Source organism: Aegilops tauschii, chromosome 1 (assembly GCF_002575655.3).
Source record: "Aegilops tauschii subsp. strangulata cultivar AL8/78 chromosome 1, Aet v6.0, whole genome shotgun sequence".
NCBI classification, from domain to species: domain Eukaryota; kingdom Viridiplantae; phylum Streptophyta; class Magnoliopsida; order Poales; family Poaceae; genus Aegilops; species Aegilops tauschii.
In genome coordinates this window covers 415093760-415115545 of record NC_053035.3, presented here as the reverse complement: position 1 = coordinate 415115545, position 21786 = coordinate 415093760, and positions in this window count along the sequence as shown.

The following is a 21786-nucleotide window of genomic DNA, read 5'->3' as shown; positions in this document are numbered from 1 at the left end:
GGTTACCTCAACGGGGATATGCACATCCCCAATAATAAGAATATCATATTTCTTCTTGACAGTAGGAAGAGGAAATTCAAAACCTCCAAAAATAATAGATGGAATTTTTCCAATAGAATTGATACTGTGGACTTGAGGTTGTTTCCTCGGAAAGTGTACCATATGCTCATTACCATTAACATGAAAAGTGACATTGCCTTTGTTGCAATCAATAACAGCCCCTGCAGTATTCAAAAAGGGTCTTCCAAGAATAATAGACATACTATCGTCCTCGGGAATATCAAGAATAACAAAGTCCGTTAAAATAGTAACGTTTGCAACCACAACAGGCACATCCTCACAAATGCCGACAGGTATAGCAGTTGATTTGTCAGCCATTTGCAAAGATATTTCAATAGGTGTCAACTTATTCAAATCAAGTCTACGATATAAGGAGAGAGGCATAACACTAACACCGGCTCCAAGACCACATAAAGCAATTCTAACATAATTTCTTTTAATGGAGCATGGTATAGTCGGTACTCCTAGGTCTCCAAGTTTCTTTGGTATTCCACCTTTAAAAGTATAATTGCCAAGCATGGTGGAAATTTCAGCTTCTGGTATATTTCTTTTATTTGTAACAATTTCTTTCATGTACTTGGCATAAGGATTCATTTTGAGCATATCAGTCAAACGTATACGGAAAAAGATAGGTCTAATCATTTCAGCAAAGCGCTCAAAATCCTCATCATCCTTTTTCTTGGATGGTTTAGGAGGAAAAGGCATGGGTTTCTGAACCCATGGCTCTCTTTCTTTACCGTGCTTCCTAGCAATAAAGTCTCTCTTATCATAACATTGATTCTTTGATTGTGGGTTATCAAGATCAACAGCAGGTTCAATTTCTACATCATTATTATTGCTAGGTGGAGCATCATCATGAACATCATCATTAACATTATCACTAGGTTCATGTTCATTACCAGATTGTGTTTCAGCATCAGAAATAGAAATATCATTGGGATTCTCAGGTGTGTCAATAACAGGTTCACTAGTAGCATGCAAAGTCCTATCATTTTTATTTTTCTTCTTTTTAGAAGGACTAGGTGCATCTAAATTATTTCTCTGAGAATCCTGCTCAATTCTCTTAGGGTGGCCCTCAGGATACAAAGGTTCCTGAGTCACTTTACCCCCTCTAGTTGCAACTCTAGCAGCAAAGTCATTATTCTTATTATTTAATTCATTAAGCAAATCATTCTGAGCTTTAAGTACTTGTTCTACTTGGGTGGTAACCATAGAAGCATGTTTACTAATGAGTTTAAGTTCACCTTTAACTCTAGACATATAATCACCCAAGTGTTCAATCATATAAGCATTGCGTTTCAATTGTCTACCAAAATAAGCATTAAAATCTTCTTGCTTAACCATAAAGCTATCAAACTCATCCAAACATTGGCTAGCAAACTTAGTAGGAGGGATTTCAGCTTTATCATATCTATGGAGAGAATTTACCTTTACTACCTGTGTCGGGTTATCAAGACCATGAATCTCTTCAACAGGCGGTAAATTAAGACCATGTATTTCTTCAACAGGAGGTAAATTATTAACATCTTCAGCTTTTATACCTTTTTCTTTCATAGATTTCTTTGCCTCTTGCATATCTTCAGGACTGAGAAATAGAACACCCCTTTTCTTCGGAGTTGGCTTAGGAGTTGGTTCAGGAAGTGTCCAATTATTTTCATTAGTCAACATATTATTCAATAGAATTTCATCTTCATCAGCTGTTCTATCACTGAAAACACAACCAACACAACTATCCATGTGGTCTCTGGAAGCATCGGTTAGTCCATTATAAAAGATATCAAGTATTTCATTTTTCTTGAGAGGGTGATCAGGCAAAGCATTAAGTAATTGGAGAAGACTCCCCCAAGCTTGTGGGAGACTCTCTTCTTCAATTTGCACAAAATTATATATGTCCCTTAAAGCAGCTTGTTTCTTATGAGCAGGGAAATATTTAGCAGAGAAGTAATAAATCATATGCTGGGGACTATGCACACAACCAGGATCAAGAGAATTAAACCATGTCTTAGCATCAGCCTTTAATGAGAATGGAAATAATGTAAGGATATAATAGTAGCGAGTTTTCTCATCATTAGTGAACAGGGTGGCTATATCATTTAATTTAGTAAGATGTGCCACAACAGTTTCAGATTCATAGTAATAAAAAGGATCAGATTCAACCAAAGTAATTATATCAGGATCAACAGGGAAATCATAATCCTTATCAGTAACAAAGATAGGTGAAGTAGCATAAGCAGGGTCATATTTCATTCTAGCATTCAGATATTTTTCTTTCAGCTTAACTAATAATTTCTTAAGATCACTTCTATCATTGCAAGCAAGAAAGTCTCTAGCAGTTTCTTCATCCATAACATAACCCTCAGGTACAACAGGCAATTCATATCTAGGGGGAGAATCTTCATCATCACTTTCATCAATATTAGCAGTTTTAATAATTTCATTCTCTCTAGCCCTAGCAAGTTCTTCATCCAGAAATTCACCTAGTGGCACAGTTGTATCAAGCATAAAAGTAGTTTCATCATAAGTATCATGCATAGCAGAAGTGGCATCATCAATAACATGCAACATATCAGAATTAATAGCAGAAGCAGGTTTAGGTGTCGCAAGCTTACTCAAAACAGAAGGTGAATCAAGTGCAGAGCTAGATGGCAGTTCCTTACCTCCCCTCGTAGTTGAGGGATAAATTTTGGTTTTCTCGTCTTTCAAGTTCCTCATAGTGACCAGCAGATATAAATCCCAAGTGACTCAAATAGTAGAGCTATGCTCCCCGGCAACGGCGCCAGAAAATAGTCTTGATAACCCACAAGTATAGGGGATCGCAACAGTTTTCGAGGGTAGAGTATTCAACCCAAATTTATTGATTCAACACAAGGGGAGCCAAAGAATATTCTAGAGTATTAGTAGTTGAGTTGTCAATTCAACCACACCTGGATAACTTAATATCTGTAGCAAAGTATTTAGTAGCAAAGTAATATGATAGTAGCGGTAACGGTGGCAAAAGTAACAGTGATAGTTTTGTAGTGATTGTAACAGTGGCAACCGAAAAGTAAATAAGCGAAGAAAAATATGTGAAAAGCTCGTAGGCATTGGATCGGTGATGGAGAATTATGCCGGATGCGATTATTCATGCAATAGTTATAACATAGGGTGACACAGAACTAGCTCCAATTCATCAATGTAATGTAGGCATGTATTCCGAATATAGTCATACGTGCTTATGGAAAAGAATTTGCATGACATCTTTTGTCCTATCCTCCCGTGGCAGCGGGGTCCTATTGGAAACTAAGGGATATTAAGGCCTCCTTTTAATAGAGTACCGGACCAAAGCATTAACACATAGTGAATACATGAACTCCTCAAACTATGGTCATCACCGGGCGTGGTCCCGATTATTGTCACTTCGGGGTTGCCGGATCATAACACATAGTAGGTGACTATAGACTTGCAAGATAGGATCAAGAACTCACATATATTCATGAAAACATAATAGGTTCAGATCTGAAATCATGGCACTCGGGCCCTAGTGACAAGCATTAAGCACAGCAAAGTCATAGCAACATCAATCTCAGAACATAGTGGATATTAGGGATCAAACCCTAACAAAACTAACTCAAGTACATGATAAATCTCATCCAACCCATCACCGTCCAGCAAGCCTACGATGGAATTACTCACGCACGGCGGTGAGCATCATGAAATTGGTGATGGAGGATGGTTGATGATGACGATGGCGACGGATTCCCCTCTCAGGAGCCCCGAACGGACTCCAGATCAGCCCTCCCGAGAGAGATTAGGGCTTGGCGGCGGCTCTGTATCGTAAAACGCGATGAATCCTTCTCTCTGACTTTTTTCTCCCCGAACGTGAATATATAGAGTTGGAGTTGAGGTCGGTGGAGCACCAGGGGGGCCACGAGGCAGGGGGCCGCGCCCAGGGGGGCAGGCGCGCCCCCACCCTCGTGGACAGGGTGTGGGCCCCATGGCCTTGATTCTTTCGCTAGTATTTGTTATTATTTCCAAAAATAATCTTCGTGAAGTTTCAGGTCATTCCGAGAACTTCTGTTTCTGCACAAAAATAACACCATGGCAATTTTGGTGAAAACAGCGTCAGTCCGGGTTAGTTCCATTCAAATCATGCAAGTTAGAGTCCAAAACATGGGCAAAAGTGTTTGGAAAAGTAGATACGGCGGAGACGTATCAGAATACTACTGACTCTTGCATAAAAGTAAAACACAGGCCCTTCACAGAGGGAAGCAGAGATTTGTAGAGGTGCCAGAGCTCGAAGCTAAAACAGAGGTGGAAATAATTTTTGAGAGGTATGCTTTCATTATCAACATAACGATCAAGAGTTCCCAATATCTTCCATACTAGATACATTATAGGCAGTTCCCAAACAGAAAGGTAAAGATTTTACTCCCCCTCCACCAACAATCACACTCCACGGCTTGTCCGAAACAACGGGTGCCGTCCAACTATCAACAATCCTGGGGGAGTTTGGTTAAATTATTTGCGAATTTGTTTTTGATCTTTTGATCATAGGACCGGGCATCCCAGTTAAAAGCCATTTTCTCATGAATGATGAGCGGAGTCCACTCATCGTGAGAATAACCCACCTAGCATGGAAGATACTAACAGCCCCTAATCGCTACATGAGCGATTCGGGCATACAAAACAGATTATTATTTGAAGGTTTAGAGTTTGGCACATGCAAATTTACTTAGAACGGCAGGTAAATTCCGCATATAGGTAGATATGATGGACACTCATGGAAGACACTTGGTTCAAGGAATTTGGATGCACAAGCAGTATTCCCGCTTAGTACGGATATTTTGGCTAGCAAAGGATTCTAAATAGCAAGCACCACATGTTAGAGGATCCATAACAATATAACTTATACAAATATACCCAAACATAACTCATTAAGTTGTCTTCCTGTCCAACTTCAACTATTTTGATCAAGTTTGAAAATAATTAATGGGGATCACAATCATAGAAGATGTCCAAGATAGTATATTTATATGTGAAATCTCTCTTCCTTCAATATTCTTTCATGAATTGTTCAAGTGAACAATACAATGTTTGCTAACCTTCAGAAAATTTACCACCTCTACTTATTATATGTGAAGGCATTACTCCCCATGGGAAAGGCATATGAAACATATATAATTTCAGATTTATGACATTCAAATCATTCAACCATTTAACCATAGGATATAAGTGAAGCACACGAATAAATGACAAACTACTCCAAAAAGATATAAGTGAAGATCAATGAGTAGTTAAATAATTATGTAGCTATGTGAAGACTCTCTCTCATTTAAGAATTTCAGATCTTGGTATTTTATTCATACAGCAAGCAAAACAAAAGAAAAAAATAAAATGACGCTCCAAGCAAAACACATATCATGTGGTGAATAAAATTATAGCCTCAAGTAAAGTTACCGATAGACGAAGACGAAAGAGGGGATGCCTTCCGGGGCATCCCCAAGCTTAGGCTTTTGGTTGTCCTTGAATATTACCTTGGGGTTCCTTGGGCATCCCCAAGCTTAGGCTCTTGCCACTCCTTATTCCATAGTCCATCGAATCTTTACCCAAAACTTGGAAACTTCACAACACAAAACTTAACAGAAAACTCGTAAGCTCCGTTAGTATAAGAAAATAAATCACCACTTAGGTACTGTTGTGAACTCATTCTAAATTCATATTGGTGTAATATCTACTGTATTCCAACTTATCTATGGTTCATACCCTCCGATACTACTCATAGATTCATCAAAATAAGCAAACAACACATAGAAAACAGAATCTGTCAAAAACAGAACAGTCTGTAGTAATCTGCATCAAACGCAAACTTCTGAAACTCAGCCAAATCTGCAAAAATAGGACGACCTAGATAATTTGATCATTGATCTACTTCAATTGGAATCAGTATTTTATCACTTTCTGGTGATTTTTAACAATTGTTTTCGTGAGCAGAAAGTTTCTGTCTTTTTCAGTAAGATCAAATAATTATCATCCAAGAAGATCCTATAGGTCTTACTTGGCACAAACACTAATTAAAACATAAAACCACATCTAACCAGAGGATACATGATTTATTTATTACTAAACAGGAACAAAAAGCAAGGAACAAAAATAAAATTGGGTGGCCTCCCAACAAGCGCTAACGTTTAACGCCCCTAGCTAGGCATGATGATTTCAATGATGCTCACCTAAAAGATAAGAATTGAAACATAAAGAGAGCATCATGAAGAATATTACTAGCACATTTAAGTCTAACCCACTTCCTATGCATAGGGATTTTGTGAGCAAACAACTTATGGGAACAATAATCAACTAGCGTAGGAAGGCAAAACAAGCATAACTTCAAGATTTTAAGAACATAAAGAGGAAACTTGATATTATTGCAATTCCTACAAGCATATATTCCTCCCTCATAATAATTTTTAGTAGAATCATGAATGAATTCAATGATATAACTATCACATAAAGCATTCTTTTCATGATCTACAAGCATAGAAAATTTACTACTCTCTACATAAGCAAAATTCTTCTCAATCAAAATAGTGGGAGTATCATAAGAAACTCGAATACTATAAATTGTTTCCACATTAAAAGAGTAATATTCAGAAAAAGGGTAATCATAATCATGACAAGTTTTATAAATATAATCATCACTACTTTTTATAGCATAAGTGTCATCACAATAATCATCATAAGTAGCAACTTTGTTCTCATCATAATCAATTAAAACCTCTTCCAAGATAGTGGAATCATTACTAAATAAAGTCATGACCTCTCCAAATCCACTTTCATAATTGTCACAATAAGATTCAACACCCTCCAAAATAGTGGGATCATTACTTCCTAAAGTTGACAATCTTCCAAACGCACTTTCATCAATATAACCATCATAAATAGGAGGCATGCTATCATCATAATAAAATTGCTCATCAAAACTTGGGAGGCTAAAAATATCATCTTCATTAAACATAGCATCCCCAAGCTTGGGACAAACATTAATTGCAGCAAATAAATTCTCAAACATGTCATTCTCATCAAACATAGCATCCCAAAGCTTGGGCCTTTCCATGTCATAAGCATAATCATTCTCATCATTAATAGTATGGATAGCACCAATAGTATAGCAATTATCATTATCACAATGAGTAATAGGAGCAACATCATTTGGTAGGGATACCTTTTTACCTTTGTTTCTCCATCTTTTTTTTCTTCACATCATGTGTGGGTTTAATCCTCTTTTTTGAGCTCCTTATTAATGAGATTGGTTGAATAGAAGGCTCCTCCTCGTTACCTGATTCATCATAAGAAATAATAGGAGGATATTGGGAAGCCTCTTCCCTTTCATTAGTATTCTATTCATCTTCTATTTGTTTTCTTTTCTTTATGTAATTGGCAATATAAGGATTTTCAATGCAATTCACCGCACAATACATAAAAATTTCTTCTAGATCAAAATCAAGAACTTTATCAAGGACAAATTCTGGCATATCCTTAGTTCTACGTTTCATTTCTTCATAACCCAAAAGAAAAACTAAGTTCATTATGATGTGCAAGGGAAATCAAGTCATCACAATTTTTGGACACGATTCGATCATGAAACAATTTGCATTGGAGATTTAAATGATCACGTTCATTGCAAAGTTCACAAGGATGGCAAAGAAATTTTAAATTTTCAGCACACACATCTAGCCTTTCTTGCAACCATTTAGTTTCTAAATACTTATGCCTCTTGCAAAATATATCTTCCCTGTTTGGTGTGTACTTGCAAACTCTATGCACTCCACAAAAGTTGACATGCTTATAAGAGACATTTTCATCATGACTAGTGCAATCATCATTAGTACTATGGATATTCAAAAAGTTCATACTTACAACATTGCAATCATGCTCATTATTCAAAGATTTAGTGCCAAACATTTTAATGCATTCTTCTTATAACATTTTGGCACGATTATCGGAATCCTTATTTTCATGAAAGATATTAAAAAGATGAAGCATATGAGGCACCCTCAATTCCATTTTTTGTAGTTTTCTTTTATGAACTAAACTAGTGATAAAACAAGAAACAAAAAGATTCGATTGCAAGATCTTAAGATATACCTTCAAGCACTCACCTCCCCGGCAACGGCGCCAGAAAAGAGCTTGATGTCTACTACGCAACCTTCTTCTTGTAGACGTTCTTGGGCCTCCAAGTGCAGAGGTTTGTAGGACAGTAGCAAATTTCCCTCAAGTGGATGACCTAAGGTTTATCAATCCGTGGGAGGCGTAGGATGAAGATGGTCTCTCTCAAACAACCCTGCAACCAAATAACAAAGAGTCTCTTGTGTCCCCAACACACCCAATACAATGGTATTGTATAGGCGCACTAGTTCGGCGAAGAGATGGTGATACAAGTGCAATATGGATGGTAGATATAGGTTTTTGTAATCTGAAAATATAAAAACAACAAGGTAACTAATAATAAAAGTGAGCGTAAACGGTATTGCAATGCAAGGAAACAAGGCCTAGGGTTCATACTTTCACTAGTGCAAGTTCTCTCAACAATAACATAATTGGATCATATAACTATCCCTTAACATGCAACAAAGAGTCACTCCAAAGTCACTAATAGTGAAGAACAAACGAAGAGATTATTGTAGGGTACGAAACCACCTCAAAGTTATTCTTTCGGATCGATCTATTCAAGAGTTCATACTAGAATAACACCTTAAGATACAAATCAACCAAAACCATAATGTAACCTAGATACTCCAATGTGACCTCAAGTATCTGTGGGTATGATTATACGATATGCATCACACAATCTCAGATTCATCTATTCAACCAACACAAAGTACTTCAAAAAGTGCCCCAAAGTTTCTACCAGAGAGTCAAGACGAAAACGTGTGCCACCCCCTATGCATAAGTTCACAATGTTACAGAACCCGCAAGTTGATCACCAAAACATACATCAAGTAGATCACGTGAATATCCCATTGTCACCACAGATAAGCACATGCAAGACATATATCAAGTGTTCTCAAATCCTTAAAGACTCAACTCGATAAGACAACTTCAAAGGGAAAACTCAATCCATTACAAGAGTGTAGAGGGGGAGAAACATCATAAGATTTAACTATAATAGCAAAGCTCGCGATACATCAAGATCGTGCCGAATCAAGAACACGAGAGAGAGAGAGAGATCAAACACATAGCTACTGGTACATACCCTCAACCCCGAGGGTGAACTACTCCCTCCTCGTCATGGAGAGCGCCGGGATGATGAAGATGGCCACCGGTGAGGGATCCCCCCTCTGGTAGGGTGCCGGAACAGGGTCCCGATTGGTTTTTGGTGGCTACAGAGGCTTGCGGCGGCGGAACTCCCGATCTAGGTTATGTTCTGGGGGTTTCTGTATATATAAGAGGTTTTGGCATCGAGAACAAGTCAGGGGGTCTCCGGGCTGTCCACGAGGTAGGGGCGCGCCCAGGGGGGTGGGTGCGCCTCCCACCCTCATGGGCAGCCCGGGACTCTTCTGGCCCAACTCTTTTACTCCATGGCCTTCTTCTGGTCCGAAAATAAGATCCGTCAAGTTTCAGGTCAATTGGACTCCGTTTGGTTTTCCTTTTCTGCGATACTCAAAAACAAGGAAAAAACAGAAACTAGCACTGGGCTCTAGGTTAATAGGTTAGTCCCAAAACTCATATAAAATAGCATATAAATGCATATAAAACATCCTAGAAGGATAATATAATAGCATGAATACTTCATAAATTATAGATGCGTTGGAGACGTATCACGTGCGCGTCGTGCTCGCTACGCTCTGGGCTGTGGTCAAGAAGAGCGCCCAGCTCTACGCCGACGTCGCCTACGTACTCGCCGTCCTGCTTGACATGACAATCGTGGTGCACGGCATGGACATCCACGACATGCGTGCCCTTCAATGTTCTCCTCGCCAACACGTCGTGCCACTCTCGTGAAGTCACCATGCACAACAATACGACACAGCTGGACAATTGGGACGAAGTTGCAACAAGTAAACTCCTATGAGCGAGCGGCTCCTGCGACTAGGGTTCTGCCCCCGCCCCCCGCCGCCGCCGCCGGCCTCGCGCGCTCCGCCTCCCTCTCCTCCTCCCCCGCGCTCCGGTCCGCCGCTCCCCCCCGGGCGGGCGACGAGCTGGCCCCTGCTGCTCCTCTCCTCGGCCTCCCCTCCCCGTCCATCTCCCTCCTCCCCGCCGCCTGCTGAGTCCGCCGGGCCTTGCCCGCGCGGCGCTGGCGGCGGTGGGCCATCCCTTCCCCGCTCGCTCATGGGGGGGCCTCCAGATGGCGGCGGTGCAGCTCGGCCGCTGCGGTGTGGCTCGGCGACGGGAGTCCAACAAGCTTTGTGGTCGTTGGTGCGGCGGCGCGGCCGTTGGCCGCGGGGCAGCATGGCGGTGCGGGTGGCCGGCGGCGCCCGCGCGGCCCAGATCTGGGCCCTTTCGGGCTCCATCTGGGCTAGGGTGGGCCGGCAACTCGGTGCACGGCGACGCTGCTCCCTGGTTGGTGGCGAAGAGGTGGTGGTGGCTTCGTCGGCCGGCGAGCTCCAGCGTGACGGTAGGGGCTGTCCGGACCCTTTTGGGTCCGGCCAGGCCTCGGCGCCTGGTAAGCCCCTTGTCCGTGCGTCCGGTCGGCTCCGTGGTGGCGGTGGTGGTTGTCCCCTCACGTCGGCGATGTTGCGGATGCCCCCGAGACCACTATCTCTTCGCCCGTCCTCCAGGTCTCGTGTCGGTGACCTCTGGGAGACGGCGAAGTTGATTCGGTGACCGTGGTGGCACATGTTGGTGGGAGGCGTGATGGGTGGTGCACTATGATTCGTCTGGGGTGGTGGTGGGGGTTTGGGTTGGGAGAAATCTCTGGCGGCTCGTCCGGCCCCGATGCGGCGACGCCTGTGGGTGCCGCCGGACCTTCCTGAAGGGCGTTGGGTACACCCCTCCTCCCACTACTTCCCGCGTACCGGGGGAAACCCTAGGACTAGTCCGGGCAACAGCGGCGTCGTCGCCGCCTCCTTCTTGAAGGTGTTGCTTGGTACGCGGCGCTTCAGAGTGTTGGGATCGTGGTGGTACTTCTCCGGAGGATGCAGCGGTCGCCGGTCATCTTCGTTTCGTTGATCTGCCGTTGTTGGCATTTGTTTCTCTTTCTTTCTTCTTTGTTTTTCCTTGGGCATTGTTTGTGCTGTGGCCCCAGCACCTATCGTTGGATGTATCGGTGGTTGCTTTGTAATACAAAGCAGGGGGAAACCCTTTTTCTAAAAAAAATACGACACAGCTCACCGGTCGGCCGGTATCGCCCTCCATTGTGCAGCTGCCCCTAGCCCTAGGTACTTACGCAAGCCTCAGTGCCTCACCGACGCCAACACATGCGCCACAGTGACAGCCTCGACGTTCTCATAGCTCAACGACCGTATCAGGGCGGCGGCGTGAACTGGGCGTCGTTTATGTTATCCATGCCAGCAATGACTAGAGAGTAAACTTACAACGTGATTTCTTTTAAATAACCCCATGCAAAATCATGTCAAAACGACATCAGGCCATTTCCGTGTCACTCACGCAAGATCATGTATCATAGTGTGAGATTTCAAAGTTGATGCATGAAACTGATTTTTCGCGATTTTTTTCTTCTTATTATGTTTTTTTAAACAAGGCAAATTTTTTGCCATTTCATTGATTAAGGAAGAAGTGTTGAAAAGACCCACAAAGCGGTGCGCTAAAATCTGCTCTCACGTCATTATAATACTCAAGTGCTTTGTGCCCGCCAATGCCCAAAGCAAGATCTTCTCTTTAATCTTGAAGATAAGGGTCGTCGAAGGGCTAGCGGTGTCGCGGATGACCCTAGCATTTCGCTCCAACCAAATCTCCCATGAAACAAGCATCATCAAGGAGAAAAGCGACTTAGGGCATCTACAGACGGACGCCTCAAACGCTCGAGCGGATGGCCCGGTCACAAAAAATTGACCCAAACGAGGGCTTTAAACGGGCCTCAAACGCCCAGTCTGACCGGCACCCCTCATATTCAGCCCAAATATGGGGTGGATATGGTGCGCCCGGGCACGTCTGTCACGTTGGACCTGGCCCACGTTGGCCCACCCGATCCCACATATATCCCTCTCGGTGTGCTCGGCGGACCAAACCCTAGCCAGTTCACTCCGCTCCCCTCCGCCACCCAAGCTCCTGTTCGGCGAGCTCCGGCCTTCTCTGGCATGGCGGGCAGTGAATCTGACTTCGACCAGTCCAGATCCGTCGACTGAGATGTCATCCAGTGCAGGTTGGAGGAGGCAATGTCCATCCGCATTGCACTCCGCCGCTCCCGAGAGGACGGCCGGCGGCAGGATCTGTCTGGTGTGACTCCATAGCGTCGGCGCATCGGCGCTCGGATCCTCCGAGGCTAGGTCATGGCGGTCCCGGGAGCTTTCAAAACTCCCCTTCCCCATCACCGCTCCGACGGAGTATGAGTCCCACCGGGACCGGTGTGCCCACCGTGGGAAGGATAGGATAAGGGAGGCGGAGACCCGCCCGCTGCCGACATGGCGGCAGTGGTGCGGGTGGCTGAAGAGGAGGAAGCCATCTGCGCCCGCATTGTAAAGAAGCGACAACGGAGGAACACCCGCGCCCTCCCCCAATATTAGAATCGAGTGGTCTGTGGCATGGCCGGACTTCCACCCAAGGAGGAGAAGGAGGACAACCACGGAACTCCAGCAACGAGCAGATCTGGCTTGATCTCTAGTGCGTTTTCGATCGGTACTTCCACAAGGAGGACGGCAAGGGCGCCGGGAAGGGTCAGGGCAGCCGTGGATGATCTTCTCCACCATAGCCAAACATGACAAATTTGGTACTTCGGTGGCATGTAGTGATGTAGTAGCCGGACGGTGTGTGTAATGCATCATTTTCGTAGTTGCATGAATTTGTATGGATTTGAGGTATGTTAATTGAGGTGTTCGATTGTGAGAAGGGTAATTTGAGGCTTGACCAGTCAGTGTCTGCGGACGCGCGTCCGCGGGCGTTTGAGGGGTCGGATTTGCCAAGTCCGGTTGTAGATGCTCTTAGGAGACCCACTAGAAATTTGAAGGTTACCATTCTACCAATCTCCCACTGTAAATGTTCTTCCCTTTCCATTTGGATCATGTTGTAGTGATTTTCTTTGAAACTTCCGCGCGCGGGAGTGTTGGGGAACGCAATATTTCAAAAAATTACCTACGATCACGCAAGATCTATCTAGGAGATGCATAGCAACGAGCGGGGAGAGTCTGTCCACGTACCCTTGTAGACCGAAAGCAGAAGCGTTTAGTAACGTAGTTGATGTAGTCGAACGTCTTCGCGATCCAACCGATCCAAGCACCAAACGCACGGCACCTTCGCGTTCAGCACACGTTCAGCTCGCTCACGTCCCTCGATCTCTTGATCCAGTTGAGGACGAAGGAGAGTTCCGTCAGCACGACGGTGTGGCGACGGTGATGATGAAGTTACCGGCGCAGGGCTTTGCCTAAGCACTACGACGATATGACCGAGGTGTGTAACTGTGGAGGGGGGCACCGCACACGACTAAGAGAAGGCTTGGTGTGTCTTTGGGGTGCCCCCTGCCGACATATATAAAGGAGGGAGGGAGAGAGGCCGGGCCCCTAGGGGCGCGCCAAGAGTATGGAGTCCTACTAGGACTTCCAAGTCCTAGTAGGAATCCCTTTCCTTTTCGGAGTAGGAGAGAAGGAAAGAGGGAAAGAGAGAGGGAGTAGGAAAGGGCAAGGGGGGCGCCGCCCCCTTCCCCTAGTCCAATTCGGACCCATGGGGGGCGCCACCTCCCCTTGGCATGTCTCCTCTTTTCCCGTATGGCCCAATAAGGCCCATTACTTCTCCCGGTGAATTCCCGTAACTCCCCAGTACTCCGAAAAATACCCGAATCACTCGGAACCTTTCCGATGTCTGAATATAGCCTTCCAATATATGAATCTTTACCTCTCGACCATTTCGAGACTCCTAGTCATGTCCGTGAGCTCCTCCGGGACTCGAACAATCTTTGGTCATCAAATCACATAACTCATAATACAAATCGTCATCGAACGTTAAGCATGCGGACCCTACGGGTTTGAGAACTATGTAGACATAACCGAGACACATCTCCGGTCAATAACCAATAGCGGAACCTGGATGCTCATATTGGCTCCTACATATTCTACAAAGATCTTTATCGGTCAAACCGCATAACAACATACGTCATTCCCTTTGTCATCGGTATGTTACTTGCCCGAGATTCGATCGTCGGTATCATCATACCTAGTTCAATCTCGTTACCGGCAAGTCTCTTTACTCATTTCGTAATGCATCATCCTGCAACTAACTCATTAGTCACATTGCTTGCAAGGCTTATAGTGATGTGCATTACCGAGAGGGCCCAGAGATACCTCCCCGATATACGGAATGACAAATCCCAATCTTGATCTATGCCAACCCAACAAACACCTTCGGAGACACCTGTAGAGCATCTTTATAATCACCCAGTTACATTGTGACGTTTGATAGCACACAATGTGTTCCTCCGGTATTCGGGAGTTGCATAATCCCATAGTCAGAGGAATATGTATAAGTCATGAACAAAGCAATAGCAATAAAACTAAACGATCATTTATGCTAAGCTAACGGATGGGTCTTGTCCATCACATCATTCTCTAGTGATGTGATCCCGTTCATCAAATGACAACACATGTCTATGGCTAGGAAACTTAACCATCTTTGATTAATGAGCTAGTCAAGTAGAGGCATACTAGGGACACTCTGTTTTGTCTATGTATTCACACATGTATCAAGTTTCCGGTTAATACAATTCTAGCATGAATAATAAACATTTATCATTATATAAGGAAATAAAATAATAAATTTATTATTTCCTCTAGGGCATATTTCCTTCAGTCTCCCACTTGCACTAGAGTCAATAATCTAGTTCACATCGCCATGTGATTTAACACCAATATTTCACATCACCATGTGATTAACAACCATAGTTCACATCACCATGTGACCAACACTCAAAGGGTTTACTAGAGTCAATAATCTAGTTCACATCGCTATGTGATTAACACCCAAGAGTACTAAGGTGTGATCATGCTTTGCTTGTGAGATAAATTTTAGTCTACGGGTCTGCAACATTCAGATCCGTATGTATTTTGCAAATTTCTATGTCTACAATGCTCTGCACGGAGCTACTCTAACTAATTGCTCCCACTTTTAATAGGTATCCAGATTGTGACTCAGAGTCATCCGGATCGGTGTAAAAGCTTGCATCGACGTAACCCTTTACGATGAACTTTTTTGTCACCTCCATAACCGAGAAACATATCCTTATTCCACTAAGGATAATTTTGACCGTTGTCCAGTGATCCACTCCTGGATCACTATTGTACCCTCTTGCCAAACTCATGGTGAGGTACACAATAGGTCTGCTACACAGCATATCATACTTTATAGAACCTATGACTGAGGCATAGGGAATGACTTTTCATTCTCTTTCTATTTTCTACCGTGGTCGGGTTTTGAGTCTGACTCAACTTCACACCTTGTAACACAGGTAAGAACCCTTTCTTTGACTGGTCCATTTTGAACTTCTTCAAAACTTTATCAAGGTATGTGCTTTGTGAAAGTCCAATTAAGCGTCTTGATCTATCTCTATAGATCTTGATGCCCAATATATAAGCAGCTTCACCGAGGTCTTTCATTGAAAAATTCTTATTCAAGTATCCTTTTATGCTATCCAGAAATTCTATATCATTTCCGATCAACAATATGTCATCCACATATAATATCAGAAATGCTACAGAGCTCCCACTCGCTTTCTTGTAAATACATGCTTCTCCAAAAGTCTGTATAAAACCATATGCTTTGATCACACTATCAAAGCGTATATTCCAACTCCGAGAGGCTTGCACCAGTCCATAAATGGATCGCTGGAGCTTGCACACTTCATTAGCACCTTTAGGATCGACAAAACCTTCTGGCTGCATCATATACAACTCTTCTTTAAGATATCCATTAAGGAATGCAGTTTTGACATCCATTTGCCAAATTTCATAATCATAAAATGCGGCAATTGCTAACATGATTCGGACAGACTTAAGCATCGCTACAGGTGAGAAGGTCTCATCGTAGACAACTCCTTGAACTTGTCGAAAACCTTTTGCAACAAGTTGAGCTTTGTAGACAGTAACATTACCGTCAGCGTCAGTCTTCTTCTTGAAGATCCATTTATTCTCTAATGGCTTGCTGATCATCGAGCAAGTCAACCAAAGTCCATACTTTGTTCTCATACATGGATCCCATCTCAGATTTCATGGCCTCAAGCCATTTTACGGAATCTGGGCTCATCATCACTTCCTCATAGTTCGTAGGTTCGTCATGGTCTAGTAACATGACTTCCAGAACAGGATTACCATACCACTCTGGTGCGGACCGTACTCTGGTTGACCTACGAGGTTTGGTAGTAACTTGATCTGAAGTTTCATGATCATCATCATTAGCTTCCTCACTAATTGGTGTAGGAATCACTGGAACTGATTTATGTGATGTACTACTTTCCAATTCGGGAGAAGGTACAATTATCTCATCAAGTTCTACTTTCCTCCCACTCACTTCCTTCGAGAGAAGCTCCTTCTCTAGAAAGGATCCATTCTTAGCAACGAATATCTTGCCTTCGGATCTGTGATAGAAGGTGTACCCAACAGTCTCCTTTGGGTATCCTATGAAGACACATTTCTCCGATTTGGGTTCGAGCTTATCAGGTTGAAGCTTTTTCACATAAGCATCACAACCCCAAACTTTAAGAAACGACAGCTTTGGTTTCTTGCCAAACCATAGTTCATACGATGTTATCTCAACGGATTCAGACGGTGCCCTATTTAACATGAATGCAGCTGTCTCTAATGCATAACCCCCAAAACGATAGTGGTAAATCGGTAAGAGACATCATAGATTGCACCATATCTAATAAAGTACGGTTACGACGTTCGGACACACCATTACGCTGTGGTGTTCGAGGTGGCGTGAGTTGCGAAACTATTCCACATTGTTTCAAATGAAGGCCAAACTCGTAACTCAAATATTCGCCTCCGCGATTAGATTGTAGAAACTTTATTTCTTGTTACGATGATTCTCCACTTCACTCTGAAATTCTTTGAACTTTTCAAATGTTTTAACTTATGTTTCATTAAGTAGATATACCCATATCTGCTCAAATCATCTGTGAAGGTCAGAAAATAATGATACCCGCCGCGAGCCTCAACACTCATCGGACCGCATACATCAATATGTATTATTTCCAACAAGTCAGTTGCTCGCTCCATTGTTCCAGAGAACAGAATCTTAGTCATCTTGCCCATGAGGCATGGTTCGCAAGCATCAAGTGATTCCAAAAGCCCATCGGCATGGAGTTTCTTCATGCGCTTTACATCAATATGATGTAAACGGCAGTGCCACATATAAGTTGCACTATCATTATTAACTTTGCATATTTTGGCTTCAATATTATGAATATATGTATCACTACAATCGAGATTCAATAAACCATTTATATTGAGTGTATGACCATAGAAGGTTTTATTCATGTAAATAGAACAACAATTATTCTTTGACTTAAATGAATAACCGTATTGCAATAAACATGATCCAATCATATTCATGCTCAATGCAAACACCAAATAACATTTATTTTAGATTCAAAACTAATCCCAAAGGTAAAGAGAGTGTGCGATGGTGATCTTATCAACCTTGGAATCACTTCCAACTCACATCATAATCTCGCCTTTAACTAGTCTATGTTTATTTTGCAACTCCAGTTTCGAGTTACTACTCTTAACAACTGAACCAGTATCAAATAGCGAGGGGTTGCTATAAACACTAGTAAAGTACACATCAATAACATGTATATCAAATATACCTTTGTTCACTTTGCCATCCTTCTTATCCGCCAAGTATCTAGGGCAGTTCCACTTCCAGTGACCATTTCCTTTGCAGTAGAAGCACTCAGTTTCAGGCTTGGGTCTAGCTTTGGGCTTCTTCATGGGAGTGGCAACTTGCTTGCCATTCTTCTTGAAGTTCCCTTTCTTTCCCTTGCCCTTTTACTTGAAACTAGTGGTCTTGTCAACCATTAACACTTGATGCTTTTCTTGATTTCTACCTTCGCTAATTTCAGCATCGCGAAGAGCTCGGGAATCATTTTCGTCATCCCTTACATATTATAGTTCATCACGAAGTTCTAGTAACTTGGTGATAGTGACTAGAGAACTCTGTCAATCACTATCTTATCTGGAAGATTAACTCCCACTTGATTCAAGCGATTGTAGTACTCAGACATTCTGAGCACATGCTCACTGGTTGAGCTATTCTCCTCCATCTTGTAGGCAAAATACTTGTCAGAGATCTCATACCTCTCGACTCGGGCATGAGTTTGAAATACAAATTTCAGCTCTTGGAACATCTTATTGTAGGGGAACGTAGTAATAATTCAAAATTTTCCTACGTGTCACCAAGATCAATCTAGGAGATACTAGCAACGAGAGAGAGGGAGTGCATCTTCATACCCTTGAAGATCGCTAAGCGGAAGCGTTACAAGAACGCGGTTGATGGAGTCGTACTCGCGGCGATTCAAATCGCGGTAGATCCAATCCAAGCGCCGAACGGACGGCGCCTCCGCGTTCAACACACGTACAGTCGGGGACGTCTCCACCTTCTTGATCCAGCAAGGGGAGAGGAGAAGTTGTGGGAGAACTCCAGCAGCACGACGGCGTGGTGGTGGAGCTTGCGGTTCTCCTGCAGGGCTTCGCCAAGCACTACGGAGGAGGAGGAGGTGTAGGAGGAGGGAGGGGCTGCGCCCAGGGAAGGGGTGCAGCTGCCCTCTCTCTCCCTCACTATATATAGGGGGAAGGGGGAAGGAGGAGGCGCCCTAGGGTTTCCCCTAGGGGGGCGGCGGCTAAGGCAGATTGGATCTCCCTAGGGAAACCCTAGGGAGACTTGCCCCCCAAGCCAAGCAGGTGGAGGCTTGCCTCCCAAGCCAGGTGGAGGCGCCCCACCTCCCCAAGCAATGTGGTAAAGGGTGTGGGGGTGCACAACTCCTTAGTGGGCTGGTTTGCCCCCTCCCCTTGGCCCGTGAGGCCCTGCAACACTTGCCGGGGCCCCCGAAACACCTTTTGATCATGCTGGCCATAGCCCGGTACCTCCGGAACACTTCCGGACTCCAATACCCTTCGTCCAATATATCGATTTTCACCTCCGGACCATTCCGTAACTCCTCGTGATATCCGGGATCTCATCCAGGACTCCAAACAACCTTCGGTTACCACATACTATTTCCCATTACAACTCTAGTGTCACTGAACCTTAAGTGTGTAGACCCTATGGGTTCGGGAACCATACAGACATGACCGAGACACCTCTCCGGCCAATAACCAATAGCGGGATCTGGATACCCATATTGGCTCCCACATGCTCCACGATGATCTCATCGGATGAACCACGATGTCGGGGATTCAATCAATCTCGTATACAATTCCCTTTGTCTATCGGTATGTTACTTGCCCGAGATTCGATCGTCGGTATCCCTATACCTTGTTCAATCTCGTTGCCGACAAGTCTCTTTACTCGTTCTGTAATGCATGATCCCGTGGCTAACTCCTTAGTCACATTGAGCTCATTATGATGATGCATTACCAAGTGGCCCCAGAGATACCTCTCCGTTATACGGAATGACAAATCCCAGTCTTGATTCGTGCCAACTCAACAGACACTTTCGGAGATACCCGTAGTGCACCTTTATAGCCACCCAGTTATGTTGTGATGTTTGATACACCCAAAGCACTCCTACGGTATCCGGGAGTTGCACAATCTCATGGTCTAAGGAAATGATACTTGACATTAGAAAAGCTCTAGCAAACGAACTACACGATCTTGTGCTATGCTTAGGATTGGGTCTTGTCCATCACATCATTCTCCTAATGATGTGATCTCGTTATCAACGACATCCAATGTCCATGGTCAGGAAACCACAACCATCTATTGATCAACGAGCTAGTCAACTAGAGGCTCACTAGGGACATATTGTGATCTACGTATTCACACATGTATTACGGTTTCCGGTTAATACAATTATAGCATGAATAGTAGACAATTATCATAAACAAGGCAATATAATAATAACCATTTTATTATTGCCTCTAGGGCATATTTCCAACACTTATATGCTCAGTGGCGTTCAAAACGTTTTTGAAGTCCCAGTTCTAAGCCATAAAGCATGGTGCACTAAACTATCAAGTAGTCATTATACCGAGCTTTGCCAAACGTTCATGACGTCTGCATCTGCTCCTGCAATAGGTCCGTCACCTAGCGGTGCATCAAGGACATAATTCTTCCGTGCAGCAATGAGGATAATCCTTAGATCACGGACCAAGTCCGCATCATTGCTACTATCATCTTACAACTTATTTTTCTCTAGGAACATATCAAAAATAAACGGGGAGCTACATCACAAGCTATTGATCTACAACATAGATGTGCAAATACTATCAAGGCTAAGTTCATGATAAATTAAAGTTCAATTAATCATATTACTTAAGAACTCCCACTTAGATAGACATCTCTCTAGTCATCTAAATGATCACGTGATCCAAATCAACTAAACCATGTCCGATCATCACGTGAGATGGAGTAATTTTTGATGGTGAACATCACTATGTTGATCATATCTACTATATGATTCACGTTCGATCTTTCGATCTCAGTGTTCCGAGGCCATATCTGCATATGCTAGGCTCGTCAAGTTTAACCCGAGTATTCTGCGTGTGCAAAACTGGCTTGCACCCGTTGTATGTGAACATAGAGCTTATCACACCCGATCATCACGTGGTGTCTCGGCACGACAAACTGTAGCAACGGTGCATACTCAGGGAGAACACTTGTACCTTGAAATTTAGTGAGGGATCATCTTATAATGCTACCGCTGTACTAAGCAAAATAAGATGCATAAAGGATAAACATCACATGCAATCAAAATAAGTGATATGATATGGTCATCATCATTTGGTGCCTTTTGATCTCCATCTCCAAAGCACCGTCATGATCACCATCCTCACCGGCTTGACACCTTGATCTCCATCGTAGCATCGTTGTCGTCTCGCCAACTATTGCCTCTACGACTATCGCTACCGCTTAGTGATAAAGTAAAGCAATTACATGGCGATTGCATTTCATACAATAAAGCAACAACCATAAGGCTCCTGCCAGTTGCCGATAACTTTTACAAAACATGATCATCTCATACAATAATTTATATATCTCATCATGTCTTGACCATATCACATCAAAACATGCCCTGTAAAAACAAGTTAGACGTCCTCTACTTTGTTGTTGCAAGTTTTACGTGGCTGCTACGGGCTTCTAGCAAGAACCGTTCTTACCTACACATCAAAACCACAACGACAAGTGTGTTGTTTTAACCTTCAACAAGGATCGGTCGTAGTCAAACTCGATTCAACTAAAGTTGGAGAAACAGACACCCGCTAGCCACCTGTGTGCGAAGCACGTCGGTAGAACCAGTCTCATGAACGTGGTCATGTAATGTCGGTCCGGGCCGCTTCATCCAACAATACCGCTGAATCAAAGTAAGACGTTGGTGGTAAGCAGTATGACTATTATCGCCCACAACTCTTTGTGTTCTACTCGTGCATA